The sequence below is a fragment of the Rhinoderma darwinii genome, unplaced genomic scaffold (assembly GCF_050947455.1).
Source record: "Rhinoderma darwinii isolate aRhiDar2 unplaced genomic scaffold, aRhiDar2.hap1 Scaffold_549, whole genome shotgun sequence".
Lineage (NCBI taxonomy): Eukaryota > Metazoa > Chordata > Amphibia > Anura > Rhinodermatidae > Rhinoderma > Rhinoderma darwinii.
The window spans coordinates 125,875-147,428 of record NW_027464099.1 but is presented as its reverse complement, the minus strand read 5'-3'; the positions used below and the strand labels follow the sequence as shown (position 1 = coordinate 147,428).

Sequence of the window (21,554 nt, the reverse complement as noted above, 5' to 3'; positions counted from 1 at the left end):
CAATTCTTACTTCTTCTTGAAATGTAGGGACGACAGTACATTCCATCACATCCATCTAGTGTACACAGGTAGGTCCATTGTGGCGGGCAGGCGAGCGGGCGGGCTGCTTTATTGGCTGTTTGCTGTTCCCCTACTCCACTCCACTATTTGACTGTTGTGCTGCATCAATCAATCAATCAATCAATCAATCAATCAATCAATCAATCAATCAGTGGCTGGCTCAGGTGCAGCTCTTTAACTTACCTAAAAGGGAGGGCGGAGAGAAGACAAGGAAGGTGAATGAGGTGTTCCAATGTGAAATGCCGGAAACACAGAAACACAGACGACACACAACAAGAGGTGGCAATCTATTCATTAATTGCATTTAATCAATGAGCTCATTATCACTCATGCATTGTCCAACAGGTGTTGAAATAATGGGATTAAAAGGGGAGATCCCTTCAGAAAGACAGAAACAATAGCAAAGACAAAAAACACTTTTGGAATCTGCTTTTAGTCAACACATAAGGAAAGGGTGCACCGGTCCTGGAAATACTGCAATACCAGGTCAATGCGTGGAGTGGACAGAGCAAGCTCTATTTCCATCTCCCTGTTCTAAAAATCCATTTAATATATGGTCCCCAGATAGGGGACGTATCAGATATTAAACTGATAAGAACAGATACTACACTTGATCTTAGCCAAAAGGCCGAGAAGCGATAACCCGAACGGGCCGCGCGTTGCCCGAGCCTGCCCGATACTGCTGTTCAGCCCTTGCAGCGATTCAGCCTACTTCTAGGCAATTCCATGGGGCCCTGCAGGCTCACACACTCACAGCTACACGGGAGGTGAATAAAGGCCGGAGAGGAAGCCAGACAGGATTTGCTTCTTTTGCTTGCACCACAATGCAGTGCTGAAAGAGGAGGAATCTACATAAAAACGCCTTCCTGGCAACGCCCAAATGCCCTGCTGCCATGCAGATAAACACTGGCAGCGGCAGCAAGTGCATGCCCACAGCCACCCCTTGTTCCTTCACACCTTGTATCAGCTGTAATCCAGTCCAGTCCAGTGCTGCCTGCTGAGCAGCACTGACCAACACTGCCTGGGCCCAGGCTTTTATCTCTGAGGCCCCATTATGATGTCAGAAAGCTGGCTCTGGAATCCTGAGGGCTCCACTATGACACGTGCAAAGTTCCGTCTGAACTTTATATAAGACGGTGAGGCTCAGTCAGTCACTCAGTCACTCAGTGTTGCCTGAGAGGGCAACACTGCAACAGCCGGCCGCCAGGCTGTCTTTTTTTTGCACAGCTAGTTGCCTCCAGGAGGCCACAAGAGGGAGACAAGGGACTGCAAAATGGAAAATAGGCATCCACCAACTTTACAGACAACTTCTCCTTGCTCCTACAACCTCCATCCTTGCACAGTTTGTTATTCTTCTAGGTAACATAGTAACAAATCCAAATTGCTGCTCTCTTTGTAGGCAAGCAAGGCTTTGTTGCAACTGCAATTCTTACTTCTTCTTGAAATGTAGGGACGACAGTACATTCCATCACATCCATCTAGTGTACACAGGTAGGTCCATTGTGGCGGGCAGGCGAGCGGGCGGGCTGCTTTATTGGCTGTTTGCTGTTCCCCTACTCCACTCCACTATTTGACTGTTGTGCTGCATCAATCAATCAATCAATCAATCAATCAATCAATCAATCAATCAATCAATCAGTGGCTGGCTCAGGTGCAGCTCTTTAACTTACCTAAAAGGGAGGGCGGAGAGAAGACAAGGAAGGTGAATGAGGTGTTCCAATGTGAAATGCCGGAAACACAGAAACACAGACGACACACAACAAGAGGTGGCAATCTATTCATTAATTGCATTTAATCAATGAGCTCATTATCACTCATGCATTGTCCAACAGGTGTTGAAATAATGGGATTAAAAGGGGAGATCCCTTCAGAAAGACAGAAACAATAGCAAAGACAAAAAACACTTTTGGAATCTGCTTTTAGTCAACACATAAGGAAAGGGTGCACCGGTCCTGGAAATACTGCAATACCAGGTCAATGCGTGGAGTGGACAGAGCAAGCTCTATTTCCATCTCCCTGTTCTAAAAATCCATTTAATATATGGTCCCCAGATAGGGGACGTATCAGATATTAAACTGATAAGAACAGATACTACACTTGATCTTAGCCAAAAGGCCGAGAAGCGATAACCCGAACGGGCCGCGCGTTGCCCGAGCCTGCCCGATACTGCTGTTCAGCCCTTGCAGCGATTCAGCCTACTTCTAGGCAATTCCATGGGGCCCTGCAGGCTCACACACTCACAGCTACACGGGAGGTGAATAAAGGCCGGAGAGGAAGCCAGACAGGATTTGCTTCTTTTGCTTGCACCACAATGCAGTGCTGAAAGAGGAGGAATCTACATAAAAACGCCTTCCTGGCAACGCCCAAATGCCCTGCTGCCATGCAGATAAACACTGGCAGCGGCAGCAAGTGCATGCCCACAGCCACCCCTTGTTCCTTCACACCTTGTATCAGCTGTAATCCAGTCCAGTCCAGTGCTGCCTGCTGAGCAGCACTGACCAACACTGCCTGGGCCCAGGCTTTTATCTCTGAGGCCCCATTATGATGTCAGAAAGCTGGCTCTGGAATCCTGAGGGCTCCACTATGACACGTGCAAAGTTCCGTCTGAACTTTATATAAGACGGTGAGGCTCAGTCAGTCACTCAGTGTTGCCTGAGAGGGCAACACTGCAACAGCCGGCCGCCAGGCTGTCTTTTTTTTGCACAGCTAGTTGCCTCCAGGAGGCCACAAGAGGGAGACAAGGGACTGCAAAATGGAAAATAGGCATCCACCAACTTTACAGACAACTTCTCCTTGCTCCTACAACCTCCATCCTTGCACAGTTTGTTATTCTTCTAGGTAACATAGTAACAAATCCAAATTGCTGCTCTCTTTGTAGGCAAGCAAGGCTTTGTTGCAACTGCAATTCTTACTTCTTCTTGAAATGTAGGGACGACAGTACATTCCATCACATCCATCTAGTGTACACAGGTAGGTCCATTGTGGCGGGCAGGCGAGCGGGCGGGCTGCTTTATTGGCTGTTTGCTGTTCCCCTACTCCACTCCACTATTTGACTGTTGTGCTGCATCAATCAATCAATCAATCAATCAATCAATCAATCAATCAATCAATCAATCAATCAGTGGCTGGCTCAGGTGCAGCTCTTTAACTTACCTAAAAGGGAGGGCGGAGAGAAGACAAGGAAGGTGAATGAGGTGTTCCAATGTGAAATGCCGGAAACACAGAAACACAGACGACACACAACAAGAGGTGGCAATCTATTCATTAATTGCATTTAATCAATGAGCTCATTATCACTCATGCATTGTCCAACAGGTGTTGAAATAATGGGATTAAAAGGGGAGATCCCTTCAGAAAGACAGAAACAATAGCAAAGACAAAAAACACTTTTGGAATCTGCTTTTAGTCAACACATAAGGAAAGGGTGCACCGGTCCTGGAAATACTGCAATACCAGGTCAATGCGTGGAGTGGACAGAGCAAGCTCTATTTCCATCTCCCTGTTCTAAAAATCCATTTAATATATGGTCCCCAGATAGGGGACGTATCAGATATTAAACTGATAAGAACAGATACTACACTTGATCTTAGCCAAAAGGCCGAGAAGCGATAACCCGAACGGGCCGCGCGTTGCCCGAGCCTGCCCGATACTGCTGTTCAGCCCTTGCAGCGATTCAGCCTACTTCTAGGCAATTCCATGGGGCCCTGCAGGCTCACACACTCACAGCTACACGGGAGGTGAATAAAGGCCGGAGAGGAAGCCAGACAGGATTTGCTTCTTTTGCTTGCACCACAATGCAGTGCTGAAAGAGGAGGAATCTACATAAAAACGCCTTCCTGGCAACGCCCAAATGCCCTGCTGCCATGCAGATAAACACTGGCAGCGGCAGCAAGTGCATGCCCACAGCCACCCCTTGTTCCTTCACACCTTGTATCAGCTGTAATCCAGTCCAGTCCAGTGCTGCCTGCTGAGCAGCACTGACCAACACTGCCTGGGCCCAGGCTTTTATCTCTGAGGCCCCATTATGATGTCAGAAAGCTGGCTCTGGAATCCTGAGGGCTCCACTATGACACGTGCAAAGTTCCGTCTGAACTTTATATAAGACGGTGAGGCTCAGTCAGTCACTCAGTGTTGCCTGAGAGGGCAACACTGCAACAGCCGGCCGCCAGGCTGTCTTTTTTTTGCACAGCTAGTTGCCTCCAGGAGGCCACAAGAGGGAGACAAGGGACTGCAAAATGGAAAATAGGCATCCACCAACTTTACAGACAACTTCTCCTTGCTCCTACAACCTCCATCCTTGCACAGTTTGTTATTCTTCTAGGTAACATAGTAACAAATCCAAATTGCTGCTCTCTTTGTAGGCAAGCAAGGCTTTGTTGCAACTGCAATTCTTACTTCTTCTTGAAATGTAGGGACGACAGTACATTCCATCACATCCATCTAGTGTACACAGGTAGGTCCATTGTGGCGGGCAGGCGAGCGGGCGGGCTGCTTTATTGGCTGTTTGCTGTTCCCCTACTCCACTCCACTATTTGACTGTTGTGCTGCATCAATCAATCAATCAATCAATCAATCAATCAATCAATCAATCAATCAATCAGTGGCTGGCTCAGGTGCAGCTCTTTAACTTACCTAAAAGGGAGGGCGGAGAGAAGACAAGGAAGGTGAATGAGGTGTTCCAATGTGAAATGCCGGAAACACAGAAACACAGACGACACACAACAAGAGGTGGCAATCTATTCATTAATTGCATTTAATCAATGAGCTCATTATCACTCATGCATTGTCCAACAGGTGTTGAAATAATGGGATTAAAAGGGGAGATCCCTTCAGAAAGACAGAAACAATAGCAAAGACAAAAAACACTTTTGGAATCTGCTTTTAGTCAACACATAAGGAAAGGGTGCACCGGTCCTGGAAATACTGCAATACCAGGTCAATGCGTGGAGTGGACAGAGCAAGCTCTATTTCCATCTCCCTGTTCTAAAAATCCATTTAATATATGGTCCCCAGATAGGGGACGTATCAGATATTAAACTGATAAGAACAGATACTACACTTGATCTTAGCCAAAAGGCCGAGAAGCGATAACCCGAACGGGCCGCGCGTTGCCCGAGCCTGCCCGATACTGCTGTTCAGCCCTTGCAGCGATTCAGCCTACTTCTAGGCAATTCCATGGGGCCCTGCAGGCTCACACACTCACAGCTACACGGGAGGTGAATAAAGGCCGGAGAGGAAGCCAGACAGGATTTGCTTCTTTTGCTTGCACCACAATGCAGTGCTGAAAGAGGAGGAATCTACATAAAAACGCCTTCCTGGCAACGCCCAAATGCCCTGCTGCCATGCAGATAAACACTGGCAGCGGCAGCAAGTGCATGCCCACAGCCACCCCTTGTTCCTTCACACCTTGTATCAGCTGTAATCCAGTCCAGTCCAGTGCTGCCTGCTGAGCAGCACTGACCAACACTGCCTGGGCCCAGGCTTTTATCTCTGAGGCCCCATTATGATGTCAGAAAGCTGGCTCTGGAATCCTGAGGGCTCCACTATGACACGTGCAAAGTTCCGTCTGAACTTTATATAAGACGGTGAGGCTCAGTCAGTCACTCAGTGTTGCCTGAGAGGGCAACACTGCAACAGCCGGCCGCCAGGCTGTCTTTTTTTTGCACAGCTAGTTGCCTCCAGGAGGCCACAAGAGGGAGACAAGGGACTGCAAAATGGAAAATAGGCATCCACCAACTTTACAGACAACTTCTCCTTGCTCCTACAACCTCCATCCTTGCACAGTTTGTTATTCTTCTAGGTAACATAGTAACAAATCCAAATTGCTGCTCTCTTTGTAGGCAAGCAAGGCTTTGTTGCAACTGCAATTCTTACTTCTTCTTGAAATGTAGGGACGACAGTACATTCCATCACATCCATCTAGTGTACACAGGTAGGTCCATTGTGGCGGGCAGGCGAGCGGGCGGGCTGCTTTATTGGCTGTTTGCTGTTCCCCTACTCCACTCCACTATTTGACTGTTGTGCTGCATCAATCAATCAATCAATCAATCAATCAATCAATCAATCAATCAATCAATCAATCAATCAGTGGCTGGCTCAGGTGCAGCTCTTTAACTTACCTAAAAGGGAGGGCGGAGAGAAGACAAGGAAGGTGAATGAGGTGTTCCAATGTGAAATGCCGGAAACACAGAAACACAGACGACACACAACAAGAGGTGGCAATCTATTCATTAATTGCATTTAATCAATGAGCTCATTATCACTCATGCATTGTCCAACAGGTGTTGAAATAATGGGATTAAAAGGGGAGATCCCTTCAGAAAGACAGAAACAATAGCAAAGACAAAAAACACTTTTGGAATCTGCTTTTAGTCAACACATAAGGAAAGGGTGCACCGGTCCTGGAAATACTGCAATACCAGGTCAATGCGTGGAGTGGACAGAGCAAGCTCTATTTCCATCTCCCTGTTCTAAAAATCCATTTAATATATGGTCCCCAGATAGGGGACGTATCAGATATTAAACTGATAAGAACAGATACTACACTTGATCTTAGCCAAAAGGCCGAGAAGCGATAACCCGAACGGGCCGCGCGTTGCCCGAGCCTGCCCGATACTGCTGTTCAGCCCTTGCAGCGATTCAGCCTACTTCTAGGCAATTCCATGGGGCCCTGCAGGCTCACACACTCACAGCTACACGGGAGGTGAATAAAGGCCGGAGAGGAAGCCAGACAGGATTTGCTTCTTTTGCTTGCACCACAATGCAGTGCTGAAAGAGGAGGAATCTACATAAAAACGCCTTCCTGGCAACGCCCAAATGCCCTGCTGCCATGCAGATAAACACTGGCAGCGGCAGCAAGTGCATGCCCACAGCCACCCCTTGTTCCTTCACACCTTGTATCAGCTGTAATCCAGTCCAGTCCAGTGCTGCCTGCTGAGCAGCACTGACCAACACTGCCTGGGCCCAGGCTTTTATCTCTGAGGCCCCATTATGATGTCAGAAAGCTGGCTCTGGAATCCTGAGGGCTCCACTATGACACGTGCAAAGTTCCGTCTGAACTTTATATAAGACGGTGAGGCTCAGTCAGTCACTCAGTGTTGCCTGAGAGGGCAACACTGCAACAGCCGGCCGCCAGGCTGTCTTTTTTTTGCACAGCTAGTTGCCTCCAGGAGGCCACAAGAGGGAGACAAGGGACTGCAAAATGGAAAATAGGCATCCACCAACTTTACAGACAACTTCTCCTTGCTCCTACAACCTCCATCCTTGCACAGTTTGTTATTCTTCTAGGTAACATAGTAACAAATCCAAATTGCTGCTCTCTTTGTAGGCAAGCAAGGCTTTGTTGCAACTGCAATTCTTACTTCTTCTTGAAATGTAGGGACGACAGTACATTCCATCACATCCATCTAGTGTACACAGGTAGGTCCATTGTGGCGGGCAGGCGAGCGGGCGGGCTGCTTTATTGGCTGTTTGCTGTTCCCCTACTCCACTCCACTATTTGACTGTTGTGCTGCATCAATCAATCAATCAATCAATCAATCAATCAATCAATCAGTGGCTGGCTCAGGTGCAGCTCTTTAACTTACCTAAAAGGGAGGGCGGAGAGAAGACAAGGAAGGTGAATGAGGTGTTCCAATGTGAAATGCCGGAAACACAGAAACACAGACGACACACAACAAGAGGTGGCAATCTATTCATTAATTGCATTTAATCAATGAGCTCATTATCACTCATGCATTGTCCAACAGGTGTTGAAATAATGGGATTAAAAGGGGAGATCCCTTCAGAAAGACAGAAACAATAGCAAAGACAAAAAACACTTTTGGAATCTGCTTTTAGTCAACACATAAGGAAAGGGTGCACCGGTCCTGGAAATACTGCAATACCAGGTCAATGCGTGGAGTGGACAGAGCAAGCTCTATTTCCATCTCCCTGTTCTAAAAATCCATTTAATATATGGTCCCCAGATAGGGGACGTATCAGATATTAAACTGATAAGAACAGATACTACACTTGATCTTAGCCAAAAGGCCGAGAAGCGATAACCCGAACGGGCCGCGCGTTGCCCGAGCCTGCCCGATACTGCTGTTCAGCCCTTGCAGCGATTCAGCCTACTTCTAGGCAATTCCATGGGGCCCTGCAGGCTCACACACTCACAGCTACACGGGAGGTGAATAAAGGCCGGAGAGGAAGCCAGACAGGATTTGCTTCTTTTGCTTGCACCACAATGCAGTGCTGAAAGAGGAGGAATCTACATAAAAACGCCTTCCTGGCAACGCCCAAATGCCCTGCTGCCATGCAGATAAACACTGGCAGCGGCAGCAAGTGCATGCCCACAGCCACCCCTTGTTCCTTCACACCTTGTATCAGCTGTAATCCAGTCCAGTCCAGTGCTGCCTGCTGAGCAGCACTGACCAACACTGCCTGGGCCCAGGCTTTTATCTCTGAGGCCCCATTATGATGTCAGAAAGCTGGCTCTGGAATCCTGAGGGCTCCACTATGACACGTGCAAAGTTCCGTCTGAACTTTATATAAGACGGTGAGGCTCAGTCAGTCACTCAGTGTTGCCTGAGAGGGCAACACTGCAACAGCCGGCCGCCAGGCTGTCTTTTTTTTGCACAGCTAGTTGCCTCCAGGAGGCCACAAGAGGGAGACAAGGGACTGCAAAATGGAAAATAGGCATCCACCAACTTTACAGACAACTTCTCCTTGCTCCTACAACCTCCATCCTTGCACAGTTTGTTATTCTTCTAGGTAACATAGTAACAAATCCAAATTGCTGCTCTCTTTGTAGGCAAGCAAGGCTTTGTTGCAACTGCAATTCTTACTTCTTCTTGAAATGTAGGGACGACAGTACATTCCATCACATCCATCTAGTGTACACAGGTAGGTCCATTGTGGCGGGCAGGCGAGCGGGCGGGCTGCTTTATTGGCTGTTTGCTGTTCCCCTACTCCACTCCACTATTTGACTGTTGTGCTGCATCAATCAATCAATCAATCAATCAATCAATCAATCAATCAATCAATCAATCAGTGGCTGGCTCAGGTGCAGCTCTTTAACTTACCTAAAAGGGAGGGCGGAGAGAAGACAAGGAAGGTGAATGAGGTGTTCCAATGTGAAATGCCGGAAACACAGAAACACAGACGACACACAACAAGAGGTGGCAATCTATTCATTAATTGCATTTAATCAATGAGCTCATTATCACTCATGCATTGTCCAACAGGTGTTGAAATAATGGGATTAAAAGGGGAGATCCCTTCAGAAAGACAGAAACAATAGCAAAGACAAAAAACACTTTTGGAATCTGCTTTTAGTCAACACATAAGGAAAGGGTGCACCGGTCCTGGAAATACTGCAATACCAGGTCAATGCGTGGAGTGGACAGAGCAAGCTCTATTTCCATCTCCCTGTTCTAAAAATCCATTTAATATATGGTCCCCAGATAGGGGACGTATCAGATATTAAACTGATAAGAACAGATACTACACTTGATCTTAGCCAAAAGGCCGAGAAGCGATAACCCGAACGGGCCGCGCGTTGCCCGAGCCTGCCCGATACTGCTGTTCAGCCCTTGCAGCGATTCAGCCTACTTCTAGGCAATTCCATGGGGCCCTGCAGGCTCACACACTCACAGCTACACGGGAGGTGAATAAAGGCCGGAGAGGAAGCCAGACAGGATTTGCTTCTTTTGCTTGCACCACAATGCAGTGCTGAAAGAGGAGGAATCTACATAAAAACGCCTTCCTGGCAACGCCCAAATGCCCTGCTGCCATGCAGATAAACACTGGCAGCGGCAGCAAGTGCATGCCCACAGCCACCCCTTGTTCCTTCACACCTTGTATCAGCTGTAATCCAGTCCAGTCCAGTGCTGCCTGCTGAGCAGCACTGACCAACACTGCCTGGGCCCAGGCTTTTATCTCTGAGGCCCCATTATGATGTCAGAAAGCTGGCTCTGGAATCCTGAGGGCTCCACTATGACACGTGCAAAGTTCCGTCTGAACTTTATATAAGACGGTGAGGCTCAGTCAGTCACTCAGTGTTGCCTGAGAGGGCAACACTGCAACAGCCGGCCGCCAGGCTGTCTTTTTTTTGCACAGCTAGTTGCCTCCAGGAGGCCACAAGAGGGAGACAAGGGACTGCAAAATGGAAAATAGGCATCCACCAACTTTACAGACAACTTCTCCTTGCTCCTACAACCTCCATCCTTGCACAGTTTGTTATTCTTCTAGGTAACATAGTAACAAATCCAAATTGCTGCTCTCTTTGTAGGCAAGCAAGGCTTTGTTGCAACTGCAATTCTTACTTCTTCTTGAAATGTAGGGACGACAGTACATTCCATCACATCCATCTAGTGTACACAGGTAGGTCCATTGTGGCGGGCAGGCGAGCGGGCGGGCTGCTTTATTGGCTGTTTGCTGTTCCCCTACTCCACTCCACTATTTGACTGTTGTGCTGCATCAATCAATCAATCAATCAATCAATCAATCAATCAATCAGTGGCTGGCTCAGGTGCAGCTCTTTAACTTACCTAAAAGGGAGGGCGGAGAGAAGACAAGGAAGGTGAATGAGGTGTTCCAATGTGAAATGCCGGAAACACAGAAACACAGACGACACACAACAAGAGGTGGCAATCTATTCATTAATTGCATTTAATCAATGAGCTCATTATCACTCATGCATTGTCCAACAGGTGTTGAAATAATGGGATTAAAAGGGGAGATCCCTTCAGAAAGACAGAAACAATAGCAAAGACAAAAAACACTTTTGGAATCTGCTTTTAGTCAACACATAAGGAAAGGGTGCACCGGTCCTGGAAATACTGCAATACCAGGTCAATGCGTGGAGTGGACAGAGCAAGCTCTATTTCCATCTCCCTGTTCTAAAAATCCATTTAATATATGGTCCCCAGATAGGGGACGTATCAGATATTAAACTGATAAGAACAGATACTACATTTGATCTTAGCCAAAAGGCCGAGAAGCGATAACCCGAACGGGCCGCGCGTTGCCCGAGCCTGCCCGATACTGCTGTTCAGCCCTTGCAGCGATTCAGCCTACTTCTAGGCAATTCCATGGGGCCCTGCAGGCTCACACACTCACAGCTACACGGGAGGTGAATAAAGGCCGGAGAGGAAGCCAGACAGGATTTGCTTCTTTTGCTTGCACCACAATGCAGTGCTGAAAGAGGAGGAATCTACATAAAAACGCCTTCCTGGCAACGCCCAAATGCCCTGCTGCCATGCAGATAAACACTGGCAGCGGCAGCAAGTGCATGCCCACAGCCACCCCTTGTTCCTTCACACCTTGTATCAGCTGTAATCCAGTCCAGTCCAGTGCTGCCTGCTGAGCAGCACTGACCAACACTGCCTGGGCCCAGGCTTTTATCTCTGAGGCCCCATTATGATGTCAGAAAGCTGGCTCTGGAATCCTGAGGGCTCCACTATGACACGTGCAAAGTTCCGTCTGAACTTTATATAAGACGGTGAGGCTCAGTCAGTCACTCAGTGTTGCCTGAGAGGGCAACACTGCAACAGCCGGCCGCCAGGCTGTCTTTTTTTTTGCACAGCTAGTTGCCTCCAGGAGGCCACAAGAGGGAGACAAGGGACTGCAAAATGGAAAATAGGCATCCACCAACTTTACAGACAACTTCTCCTTGCTCCTACAACCTCCATCCTTGCACAGTTTGTTATTCTTCTAGGTAACATAGTAACAAATCCAAATTGCTGCTCTCTTTGTAGGCAAGCAAGGCTTTGTTGCAACTGCAATTCTTACTTCTTCTTGAAATGTAGGGACGACAGTACATTCCATCACATCCATCTAGTGTACACAGGTAGGTCCATTGTGGCGGGCAGGCGAGCGGGTGGGCTGCTTTATTGGCTGTTTGCTGTTCCCCTACTCCACTCCACTATTTGACTGTTGTGCTGCATCAATCAATCAATCAATCAATCAATCAATCAATCAATCAATCAATCAATCAATCAATCAGTGGCTGGCTCAGGTGCAGCTCTTTAACTTACCTAAAAGGGAGGGCGGAGAGAAGACAAGGAAGGTGAATGAGGTGTTCCAATGTGAAATGCCGGAAACACAGAAACACAGACGACACACAACAAGAGGTGGCAATCTATTCATTAATTGCATTTAATCAATGAGCTCATTATCACTCATGCATTGTCCAACAGGTGTTGAAATAATGGGATTAAAAGGGGAGATCCCTTCAGAAAGACAGAAACAATAGCAAAGACAAAAAACACTTTTGGAATCTGCTTTTAGTCAACACATAAGGAAAGGGTGCACCGGTCCTGGAAATACTGCAATACCAGGTCAATGCGTGGAGTGGACAGAGCAAGCTCTATTTCCATCTCCCTGTTCTAAAAATCCATTTAATATATGGTCCCCAGATAGGGGACGTATCAGATATTAAACTGATAAGAACAGATACTACACTTGATCTTAGCCAAAAGGCCGAGAAGCGATAACCCGAACGGGCCGCGCGTTGCCCGAGCCTGCCCGATACTGCTGTTCAGCCCTTGCAGCGATTCAGCCTACTTCTAGGCAATTCCATGGGGCCCTGCAGGCTCACACACTCACAGCTACACGGGAGGTGAATAAAGGCCGGAGAGGAAGCCAGACAGGATTTGCTTCTTTTGCTTGCACCACAATGCAGTGCTGAAAGAGGAGGAATCTACATAAAAACGCCTTCCTGGCAACGCCCAAATGCCCTGCTGCCATGCAGATAAACACTGGCAGCGGCAGCAAGTGCATGCCCACAGCCACCCCTTGTTCCTTCACACCTTGTATCAGCTGTAATCCAGTCCAGTCCAGTGCTGCCTGCTGAGCAGCACTGACCAACACTGCCTGGGCCCAGGCTTTTATCTCTGAGGCCCCATTATGATGTCAGAAAGCTGGCTCTGGAATCCTGAGGGCTCCACTATGACACGTGCAAAGTTCCGTCTGAACTTTATATAAGACGGTGAGGCTCAGTCAGTCACTCAGTGTTGCCTGAGAGGGCAACACTGCAACAGCCGGCCGCCAGGCTGTCTTTTTTTTGCACAGCTAGTTGCCTCCAGGAGGCCACAAGAGGGAGACAAGGGACTGCAAAATGGAAAATAGGCATCCACCAACTTTACAGACAACTTCTCCTTGCTCCTACAACCTCCATCCTTGCACAGTTTGTTATTCTTCTAGGTAACATAGTAACAAATCCAAATTGCTGCTCTCTTTGTAGGCAAGCAAGGCTTTGTTGCAACTGCAATTCTTACTTCTTCTTGAAATGTAGGGACGACAGTACATTCCATCACATCCATCTAGTGTACACAGGTAGGTCCATTGTGGCGGGCAGGCGAGCGGGCGGGCTGCTTTATTGGCTGTTTGCTGTTCCCCTACTCCACTCCACTATTTGACTGTTGTGCTGCATCAATCAATCAATCAATCAATCAATCAATCAATCAATCAATCAATCAGTGGCTGGCTCAGGTGCAGCTCTTTAACTTACCTAAAAGGGAGGGCGGAGAGAAGACAAGGAAGGTGAATGAGGTGTTCCAATGTGAAATGCCGGAAACACAGAAACACAGACGACACACAACAAGAGGTGGCAATCTATTCATTAATTGCATTTAATCAATGAGCTCATTATCACTCATGCATTGTCCAACAGGTGTTGAAATAATGGGATTAAAAGGGGAGATCCCTTCAGAAAGACAGAAACAATAGCAAAGACAAAAAACACTTTTGGAATCTGCTTTTAGTCAACACATAAGGAAAGGGTGCACCGGTCCTGGAAATACTGCAATACCAGGTCAATGCGTGGAGTGGACAGAGCAAGCTCTATTTCCATCTCCCTGTTCTAAAAATCCATTTAATATATGGTCCCCAGATAGGGGACGTATCAGATATTAAACTGATAAGAACAGATACTACACTTGATCTTAGCCAAAAGGCCGAGAAGCGATAACCCGAACGGGCCGCGCGTTGCCCGAGCCTGCCCGATACTGCTGTTCAGCCCTTGCAGCGATTCAGCCTACTTCTAGGCAATTCCATGGGGCCCTGCAGGCTCACACACTCACAGCTACACGGGAGGTGAATAAAGGCCGGAGAGGAAGCCAGACAGGATTTGCTTCTTTTGCTTGCACCACAATGCAGTGCTGAAAGAGGAGGAATCTACATAAAAACGCCTTCCTGGCAACGCCCAAATGCCCTGCTGCCATGCAGATAAACACTGGCAGCGGCAGCAAGTGCATGCCCACAGCCACCCCTTGTTCCTTCACACCTTGTATCAGCTGTAATCCAGTCCAGTCCAGTGCTGCCTGCTGAGCAGCACTGACCAACACTGCCTGGGCCCAGGCTTTTATCTCTGAGGCCCCATTATGATGTCAGAAAGCTGGCTCTGGAATCCTGAGGGCTCCACTATGACACGTGCAAAGTTCCGTCTGAACTTTATATAAGACGGTGAGGCTCAGTCAGTCACTCAGTGTTGCCTGAGAGGGCAACACTGCAACAGCCGGCCGCCAGGCTGTCTTTTTTTTGCACAGCTAGTTGCCTCCAGGAGGCCACAAGAGGGAGACAAGGGACTGCAAAATGGAAAATAGGCATCCACCAACTTTACAGACAACTTCTCCTTGCTCCTACAACCTCCATCCTTGCACAGTTTGTTATTCTTCTAGGTAACATAGTAACAAATCCAAATTGCTGCTCTCTTTGTAGGCAAGCAAGGCTTTGTTGCAACTGCAATTCTTACTTCTTCTTGAAATGTAGGGACGACAGTACATTCCATCACATCCATCTAGTGTACACAGGTAGGTCCATTGTGGCGGGCAGGCGAGCGGGTGGGCTGCTTTATTGGCTGTTTGCTGTTCCCCTACTCCACTCCACTATTTGACTGTTGTGCTGCATCAATCAATCAATCAATCAATCAATCAATCAATCAATCAGTGGCTGGCTCAGGTGCAGCTCTTTAACTTACCTAAAAGGGAGGGCGGAGAGAAGACAAGGAAGGTGAATGAAGTGTTCCAATGTGAAATGCCGGAAACACAGAAACACAGACGACACACAACAAGAGGTGGCAATCTATTCATTAATTGCATTTAATCAATGAGCTCATTATCACTCATGCATTGTCCAACAGGTGTTGAAATAATGGGATTAAAAGGGGAGATCCCTTCAGAAAGACAGAAACAATAGCAAAGACAAAAAACACTTTTGGAATCTGCTTTTAGTCAACACATAAGGAAAGGGTGCACCGGTCCTGGAAATACTGCAATACCAGGTCAATGCGTGGAGTGGACAGAGCAAGCTCTATTTCCATCTCCCTGTTCTAAAAATCCATTTAATATATGGTCCCCAGATAGGGGACGTATCAGATATTAAACTGATAAGAACAGATACTACACTTGATCTTAGCCAAAAGGCCGAGAAGCGATAACCCGAACGGGCCGCGCGTTGCCCGAGCCTGCCCGATACTGCTGTTCAGCCCTTGCAGCGATTCAGCCTACTTCTAGGCAATTCCATGGGGCCCTGCAGGCTCACACACTCACAGCTACACGGGAGGTGAATAAAGGCCGGAGAGGAAGCCAGACAGGATTTGCTTCTTTTGCTTGCACCACAATGCAGTGCTGAAAGAGGAGGAATCTACATAAAAACGCCTTCCTGGCAACGCCCAAATGCCCTGCTGCCATGCAGATAAACACAGGCAGCGGCAGCAAGTGCATGCCCACAGCCACCCCTTGTTCCTTCACACCTTGTATCAGCTGTAATCCAGTCCAGTCCAGTGCTGCCTGCTGAGCAGCACTGACCAACACTGCCTGGGCCCAGGCTTTTATCTCTGAGGCCCCATTATGATGTCAGAAAGCTGGCTCTGGAATCCTGAGGGCTCCACTATGACACGTGCAAAGTTCCGTCTGAACTTTATATAAGACGGTGAGGCTCAGTCAGTCACTCAGTGTTGCCTGAGAGGGCAACACTGCAACAGCCGGCCGCCAGGCTGTCTTTTTTTTGCACAGCTAGTTGCCTCCAGGAGGCCACAAGAGGGAGACAAGGGACTGCAAAATGGAAAATAGGCATCCACCAACTTTACAGACAACTTCTCCTTGCTCCTACAACCTCCATCCTTGCACAGTTTGTTATTCTTCTAGGTAACATAGTAACAAATCCAAATTGCTGCTCTCTTTGTAGGCAAGCAAGGCTTTGTTGCAACTGCAATTCTTACTTCTTCTTGAAATGTAGGGACGACAGTACATTCCATCACATCCATCTAGTGTACACAGGTAGGTCCATTGTGGCGGGCAGGCGAGCGGGTGGGCTGCTTTATTGGCTGTTTGCTGTTCCCCTACTCCACTCCACTATTTGACTGTTGTGCTGCATCAATCAATCAATCAATCAATCAATCAATCAATCAATCAATCAATCAATCAATCAATCAGTGGCTGGCTCAGGTGCAGCTCTTTAACTTACCTAAAAGGGAGGGCGGAGAGAAGACAAGGAAGGTGAATGAGGTGTTCCAATGTGAAATGCCGGAAACACAGAAACACAGACGACACACAACAAGAGGTGGCAATCTATTCATTAATTGCATTTAATCAATGAGCTCATTATCACTCATGCATTGTCCAACAGGTGTTGAAATAATGGGATTAAAAGGGGAGATCCCTTCAGAAAGACAGAAACAATAGCAAAGACAAAAAACACTTTTGGAATCTGCTTTTAGTCAACACATAAGGAAAGGGTGCACCGGTCCTGGAAATACTGCAATACCAGGTCAATGCGTGGAGTGGACAGAGCAAGCTCTATTTCCATCTCCCTGTTCTAAAAATCCATTTAATATATGGTCCCCAGATAGGGGACGTATCAGATATTAAACTGATAAGAACAGATACTACACTTGATCTTAGCCAAAAGGCCGAGAAGCGATAACCCGAACGGGCCGCGCGTTGCCCGAGCCTGCCCGATACTGCTGTTCAGCCCTTGCAGCGATTCAGCCTACTTCTAGGCAATTCCATGGGGCCCTGCAGGCTCACACACTCACAGCTACACGGGAGGTGAATAAAGGCCGGAGAGGAAGCCAGACAGGATTTGCTTCTTTTGCTTGCACCACAATGCAGTGCTGAAAGAGGAGGAATCTACATAAAAACGCCTTCCTGGCAACGCCCAAATGCCCTGCTGCCATGCAGATAAACACTGGCAGCGGCAGCAAGTGCATGCCCACAGCCACCCCTTGTTCCTTCACACCTTGTATCAGCTGTAATCCAGTCCAGTCCAGTGCTGCCTGCTGAGCAGCACTGACCAACACTGCCTGGGCCCAGGCTTTTATCTCTGAGGCCCCATTATGATGTCAGAAAGCTGGCTCTGGAATCCTGAGGGCTCCACTATGACACGTGCAAAGTTCCGTCTGAACTTTATATAAGACGGTGAGGCTCAGTCAGTCACTCAGTGTTGCCTGAGAGGGCAACACTGCAACAGCCGGCCGCCAGGCTGTCTTTTTTTTGCACAGCTAGTTGCCTCCAGGAGGCCACAAGAGGGAGACAAGGGACTGCAAAATGGAAAATAGGCATCCACCAACTTTACAGACAACTTCTCCTTGCTCCTACAACCTCCATCCTTGCACAGTTTGTTATTCTTCTAGGTAACATAGTAACAAATCCAAATTGCTGCTCTCTTTGTAGGCAAGCAAGGCTTTGTTGCAACTGCAATTCTTACTTCTTCTTGAAATGTAGGGACGACAGTACATTCCATCACATCCATCTAGTGTACACAGGTAGGTCCATTGTGGCGGGCAGGCGAGCGGGCGGGCTGCTTTATTGGCTGTTTGCTGTTCCCCTACTCCACTCCACTATTTGACTGTTGTGCTGCATCAATCAATCAATCAATCAATCAATCAATCAATCAATCAGTGGCTGGCTCAGGTGCAGCTCTTTAACTTACCTAAAAGGGAGGGCGGAGAGAAGACAAGGAAGGTGAATGAGGTGTTCCAATGTGAAATGCCGGAAACACAGAAACACAGACGACACACAACAAGAGGTGGCAATCTATTCATTAATTGCATTTAATCAATGAGCTCATTATCACTCATGCATTGTCCAACAGGTGTTGAAATAATGGGATTAAAAGGGGAGATCCCTTCAGAAAGACAGAAACAATAGCAAAGACAAAAAACACTTTTGGAATCTGCTTTTAGTCAACACATAAGGAAAGGGTGCACCGGTCCTGGAAATACTGCAATACCAGGTCAATGCGTGGAGTGGACAGAGCAAGCTCTATTTCCATCTCCCTGTTCTAAAAATCCATTTAATATATGGTCCCCAGATAGGGGACGTATCAGATATTAAACTGATAAGAACAGATACTACACTTGATCTTAGCCAAAAGGCCGAGAAGCGATAACCCGAACGGGCCGCGCGTTGCCCGAGCCTGCCCGATACTGCTGTTCAGCCCTTGCAGCGATTCAGCCTACTTCTAGGCAATTCCATGGGGCCCTGCAGGCTCACACACTCACAGCTACACGGGAGGTGAATAAAGGCCGGAGAGGAAGCCAGACAGGATTTGCTTCTTTTGCTTGCACCACAATGCAGTGCTGAAAGAGGAGGAATCTACATAAAAACGCCTTCCTGGCAACGCCCAAATGCCCTGCTGCCATGCAGATAAACACTGGCAGCGGCAGCAAGTGCATGCCCACAGCCACCCCTTGTTCCTTCACACCTTGTATCAGCTGTAATCCAGTCCAGTCCAGTGCTGCCTGCTGAGCAGCACTGACCAACACTGCCTGGGCCCAGGCTTTTATCTCTGAGGCCCCATTATGATGTCAGAATGCTGGCTCTGGAATCCTGAGGGCTCCACTATGACACGTGCAAAGTTCCGTCTGAACTTTATATAAGACGGTGAGGCTCAGTCAGTCACTCAGTGTTGCCTGAGAGGGCAACACTGCAACAGCCGGCCGCCAGGCTGTCTTTTTTTTTGCACAGCTAGTTGCCTCCAGGAGGCCACAAGAGGGAGACAAGGGACTGCAAAATGGAAAATAGGCATCCACCAACTTTACAGACAACTTCTCCTTGCTCCTACAACCTCCATCCTTGCACAGTTTGTTATTCTTCTAGGTAACATAGTAACAAATCCAAATTGCTGCTCTCTTTGTAGGCAAGCAAGGCTTTGTTGCAACTGCAATTCTTACTTCTTCTTGAAATGTAGGGACGACAGTACATTCCATCACATCCATCTAGTGTACACAGGTAGGTCCATTGTGGCGGGCAGGCGAGCGGGCGGGCTGCTTTATTGGCTGTTTGCTGTTCCCCTACTCCACTCCACTATTTGACTGTTGTGCTGCATCAATCAATCAATCAATCAATCAATCAATCAATCAATCAATCAATCAATCAATCAATCAATCAGTGGCTGGCTCAGGTGCAGCTCTTTAACTTACCTAAAAGGGAGGGCGGAGAGAAGACAAGGAAGGTGAATGAGGTGTTCCAATGTGAAATGCCGGAAACACAGAAACACAGACAACACACAACAAGAGGTGGCAATCTATTCATTAATTGCATTTAATCAATGAGCTCATTATCACTCATGCATTGTCCAACAGGTGTTGAAATAATGGGATTAAAAGGGGAGATCCCTTCAGAAAGACAGAAACAATAGCAAAGACAAAAAACACTTTTGGAATCTGCTTTTAGTCAACACATAAGGAAAGGGTGCACCGGTCCTGGAAATACTGCAATACCAGGTCAATGCGTGGAGTGGACAGAGCAAGCTCTATTTCCATCTCCCTGTTCTAAAAATCCATTTAATATATGGTCCCCAGATAGGGGACGTATCAGATATTAAACTGATAAGAACAGATACTACACTTGATCTTAGCCAAAAGGCCGAGAAGCGATAACCCGAACGGGCCGCGCGTTGCCCGAGCCTGCCCGATACTGCTGTTCAGCCCTTGCAGCGATTCAGCCTACTTCTAGGCAATTCCATGGGGCCCTGCAGGCTCACACACTCACAGCTACACGGGAGGTGAATAAAGGCCGGAGAGGAAGACAGACAGGATTTGCTTCTTTTGCTTGCACCACAATGCAGTGCTGAAAGAGGAGGAATCTACATAAAAACGCCTTCCTGGCAACGCCCAAATGCCCTGCTGCCATGCAGATAAACACTGGCAGCGGCAGCAAGTGCATGCCCACAGCCACCCCTTGTTCCTTCACACCTTGTATCAGCTGTAATCCAGTCCAGTCCAGTGCTGCCTGCTGAGCAGCACTGACCAACACTGCCTGGGCCCAGGCTTTTATCTCTGAGGCCCCATTATGATGTCAGAAAGCTGGCTCTGGAATCCTGAGGGCTCCACTATGACACGTGCAAAGTTCCGTCTGAACTTTATATAAGACGGTGAGGCTCAGTCAGTCACTCAGTGTTGCCTGAGAGGGCAACACTGCAACAGCCGGCCGCCAGGCTGTCTTTTTTTTGCACAGCTAGTTGCCTCCAGGAGGCCACAAGAGGGAGACAAGGGACTGCAAAATGGAAAATAGGCATCCACCAACTTTACAGACAACTTCTCCTTGCTCCTACAACCTCCATCCTTGCACAGTTTGTTATTCTTCTAGGTAACATAGTAACAAATCCAAATTGCTGCTCTCTTTGTAGGCAAGCAAGGCTTTGTTGCAACTGCAATTCTTACTTCTTCTTGAAATGTAGGGACGACAGTACATTCCATCACATCCATCTAGTGTACACAGGTAGGTCCATTGTGGCGGGCAGGCGAGCGGGCGGGCTGCTTTATTGGCTGTTTGCTGTTCCCCTACTCCACTCCACTATTTGACTGTTGTGCTGCATCAATCAATCAATCAATCAATCAATCAATCAATCAATCAATCAATCAATCAGTGGCTGGCTCAGGTGCAGCTCTTTAACTTACCTAAAAGGGAGGGCGGAGAGAAGACAAGGAAGGTGAATGAGGTGTTCCAATGTGAAATGCCGGAAACACAGAAACACAGACGACACACAACAAGAGGTGGCAATCTATTCATTAATTGCATTTAATCAATGAGCTCATTATCACTCATGCATTGTCCAACAGGTGTTGAAATAATGGGATTAAAAGGGGAGATCCCTTCAGAAAGACAGAAACAATAGCAAAGACAAAAAACACTTTTGGAATCTGCTTTTAGTCAACACATAAGGAAAGGGTGCACCGGTCCTGGAAATACTGCAATACCAGGTCAATGCGTGGAGTGGACAGAGCAAGCTCTATTTCCATCTCCCTGTTCTAAAAATCCATTTAATATATGGTCCCCAGATAGGGGACGTATCAGATATTAAACTGATAAGAACAGATACTACACTTGATCTTAGCCAAAAGGCCGAGAAGCGATAACCCGAACGGGCCGCGCGTTGCCCGAGCCTGCCCGATACTGCTGTTCAGCCCTTGCAGCGATTCAGCCTACTTCTAGGCAATTCCATGGGGCCCTGCAGGCTCACACACTCACAGCTACACGGGAGGTGAATAAAGGCCGGAGAGGAAG

The 21,554-nt window shown here is 47.7% G+C and overlaps 15 non-coding genes across 15 annotated transcripts; all 15 read right to left on the bottom strand.

Annotated features, from left to right (window-relative positions):
* Positions 1-509: 509 nt before the first annotated feature.
* LOC142723343 (U2 spliceosomal RNA) lies at positions 510-700 on the bottom strand. The gene has a single exon (XR_012875550.1). It is a non-coding gene; the product is annotated as a U2 spliceosomal RNA (small nuclear RNA).
* Positions 701-1,996: 1,296 nt separating this feature from the next.
* On the bottom strand, positions 1,997-2,187 carry LOC142723342 (U2 spliceosomal RNA). The gene has a single exon (XR_012875549.1). It is a non-coding gene; the product is annotated as a U2 spliceosomal RNA (small nuclear RNA).
* Positions 2,188-3,479: 1,292 nt separating this feature from the next.
* Positions 3,480-3,670, bottom strand: LOC142723340 (U2 spliceosomal RNA). Its single transcript, XR_012875548.1, has one exon. It is a non-coding gene; the product is annotated as a U2 spliceosomal RNA (small nuclear RNA).
* A 1,288-nt stretch (positions 3,671-4,958) lies between these two features.
* Positions 4,959-5,149, bottom strand: LOC142723339 (U2 spliceosomal RNA). Its single transcript, XR_012875547.1, has one exon. It is a non-coding gene; the product is annotated as a U2 spliceosomal RNA (small nuclear RNA).
* Positions 5,150-6,445: 1,296 nt separating this feature from the next.
* LOC142723337 (U2 spliceosomal RNA) lies at positions 6,446-6,636 on the bottom strand. The gene has a single exon (XR_012875545.1). It is a non-coding gene; the product is annotated as a U2 spliceosomal RNA (small nuclear RNA).
* Positions 6,637-7,912: 1,276 nt separating this feature from the next.
* LOC142723336 (U2 spliceosomal RNA) lies at positions 7,913-8,103 on the bottom strand. Its single transcript, XR_012875544.1, has one exon. It is a non-coding gene; the product is annotated as a U2 spliceosomal RNA (small nuclear RNA).
* Positions 8,104-9,391: 1,288 nt separating this feature from the next.
* Positions 9,392-9,582, bottom strand: LOC142723335 (U2 spliceosomal RNA). Its single transcript, XR_012875543.1, has one exon. It is a non-coding gene; the product is annotated as a U2 spliceosomal RNA (small nuclear RNA).
* A 1,276-nt stretch (positions 9,583-10,858) lies between these two features.
* On the bottom strand, positions 10,859-11,049 carry LOC142723432 (U2 spliceosomal RNA). Its single transcript, XR_012875631.1, has one exon. It is a non-coding gene; the product is annotated as a U2 spliceosomal RNA (small nuclear RNA).
* Positions 11,050-12,346: 1,297 nt separating this feature from the next.
* Positions 12,347-12,537, bottom strand: LOC142723334 (U2 spliceosomal RNA). Its single transcript, XR_012875542.1, has one exon. It is a non-coding gene; the product is annotated as a U2 spliceosomal RNA (small nuclear RNA).
* A 1,284-nt stretch (positions 12,538-13,821) lies between these two features.
* On the bottom strand, positions 13,822-14,012 carry LOC142723333 (U2 spliceosomal RNA). The gene has a single exon (XR_012875541.1). It is a non-coding gene; the product is annotated as a U2 spliceosomal RNA (small nuclear RNA).
* A 1,276-nt stretch (positions 14,013-15,288) lies between these two features.
* Positions 15,289-15,479, bottom strand: LOC142723332 (U2 spliceosomal RNA). The gene has a single exon (XR_012875540.1). It is a non-coding gene; the product is annotated as a U2 spliceosomal RNA (small nuclear RNA).
* Positions 15,480-16,775: 1,296 nt separating this feature from the next.
* On the bottom strand, positions 16,776-16,966 carry LOC142723331 (U2 spliceosomal RNA). The gene has a single exon (XR_012875539.1). It is a non-coding gene; the product is annotated as a U2 spliceosomal RNA (small nuclear RNA).
* Positions 16,967-18,242: 1,276 nt separating this feature from the next.
* On the bottom strand, positions 18,243-18,433 carry LOC142723329 (U2 spliceosomal RNA). Its single transcript, XR_012875538.1, has one exon. It is a non-coding gene; the product is annotated as a U2 spliceosomal RNA (small nuclear RNA).
* A 1,301-nt stretch (positions 18,434-19,734) lies between these two features.
* LOC142723328 (U2 spliceosomal RNA) lies at positions 19,735-19,925 on the bottom strand. Its single transcript, XR_012875537.1, has one exon. It is a non-coding gene; the product is annotated as a U2 spliceosomal RNA (small nuclear RNA).
* Positions 19,926-21,213: 1,288 nt separating this feature from the next.
* Positions 21,214-21,404, bottom strand: LOC142723327 (U2 spliceosomal RNA). The gene has a single exon (XR_012875536.1). It is a non-coding gene; the product is annotated as a U2 spliceosomal RNA (small nuclear RNA).
* Positions 21,405-21,554: the final 150 nt, after the last annotated feature.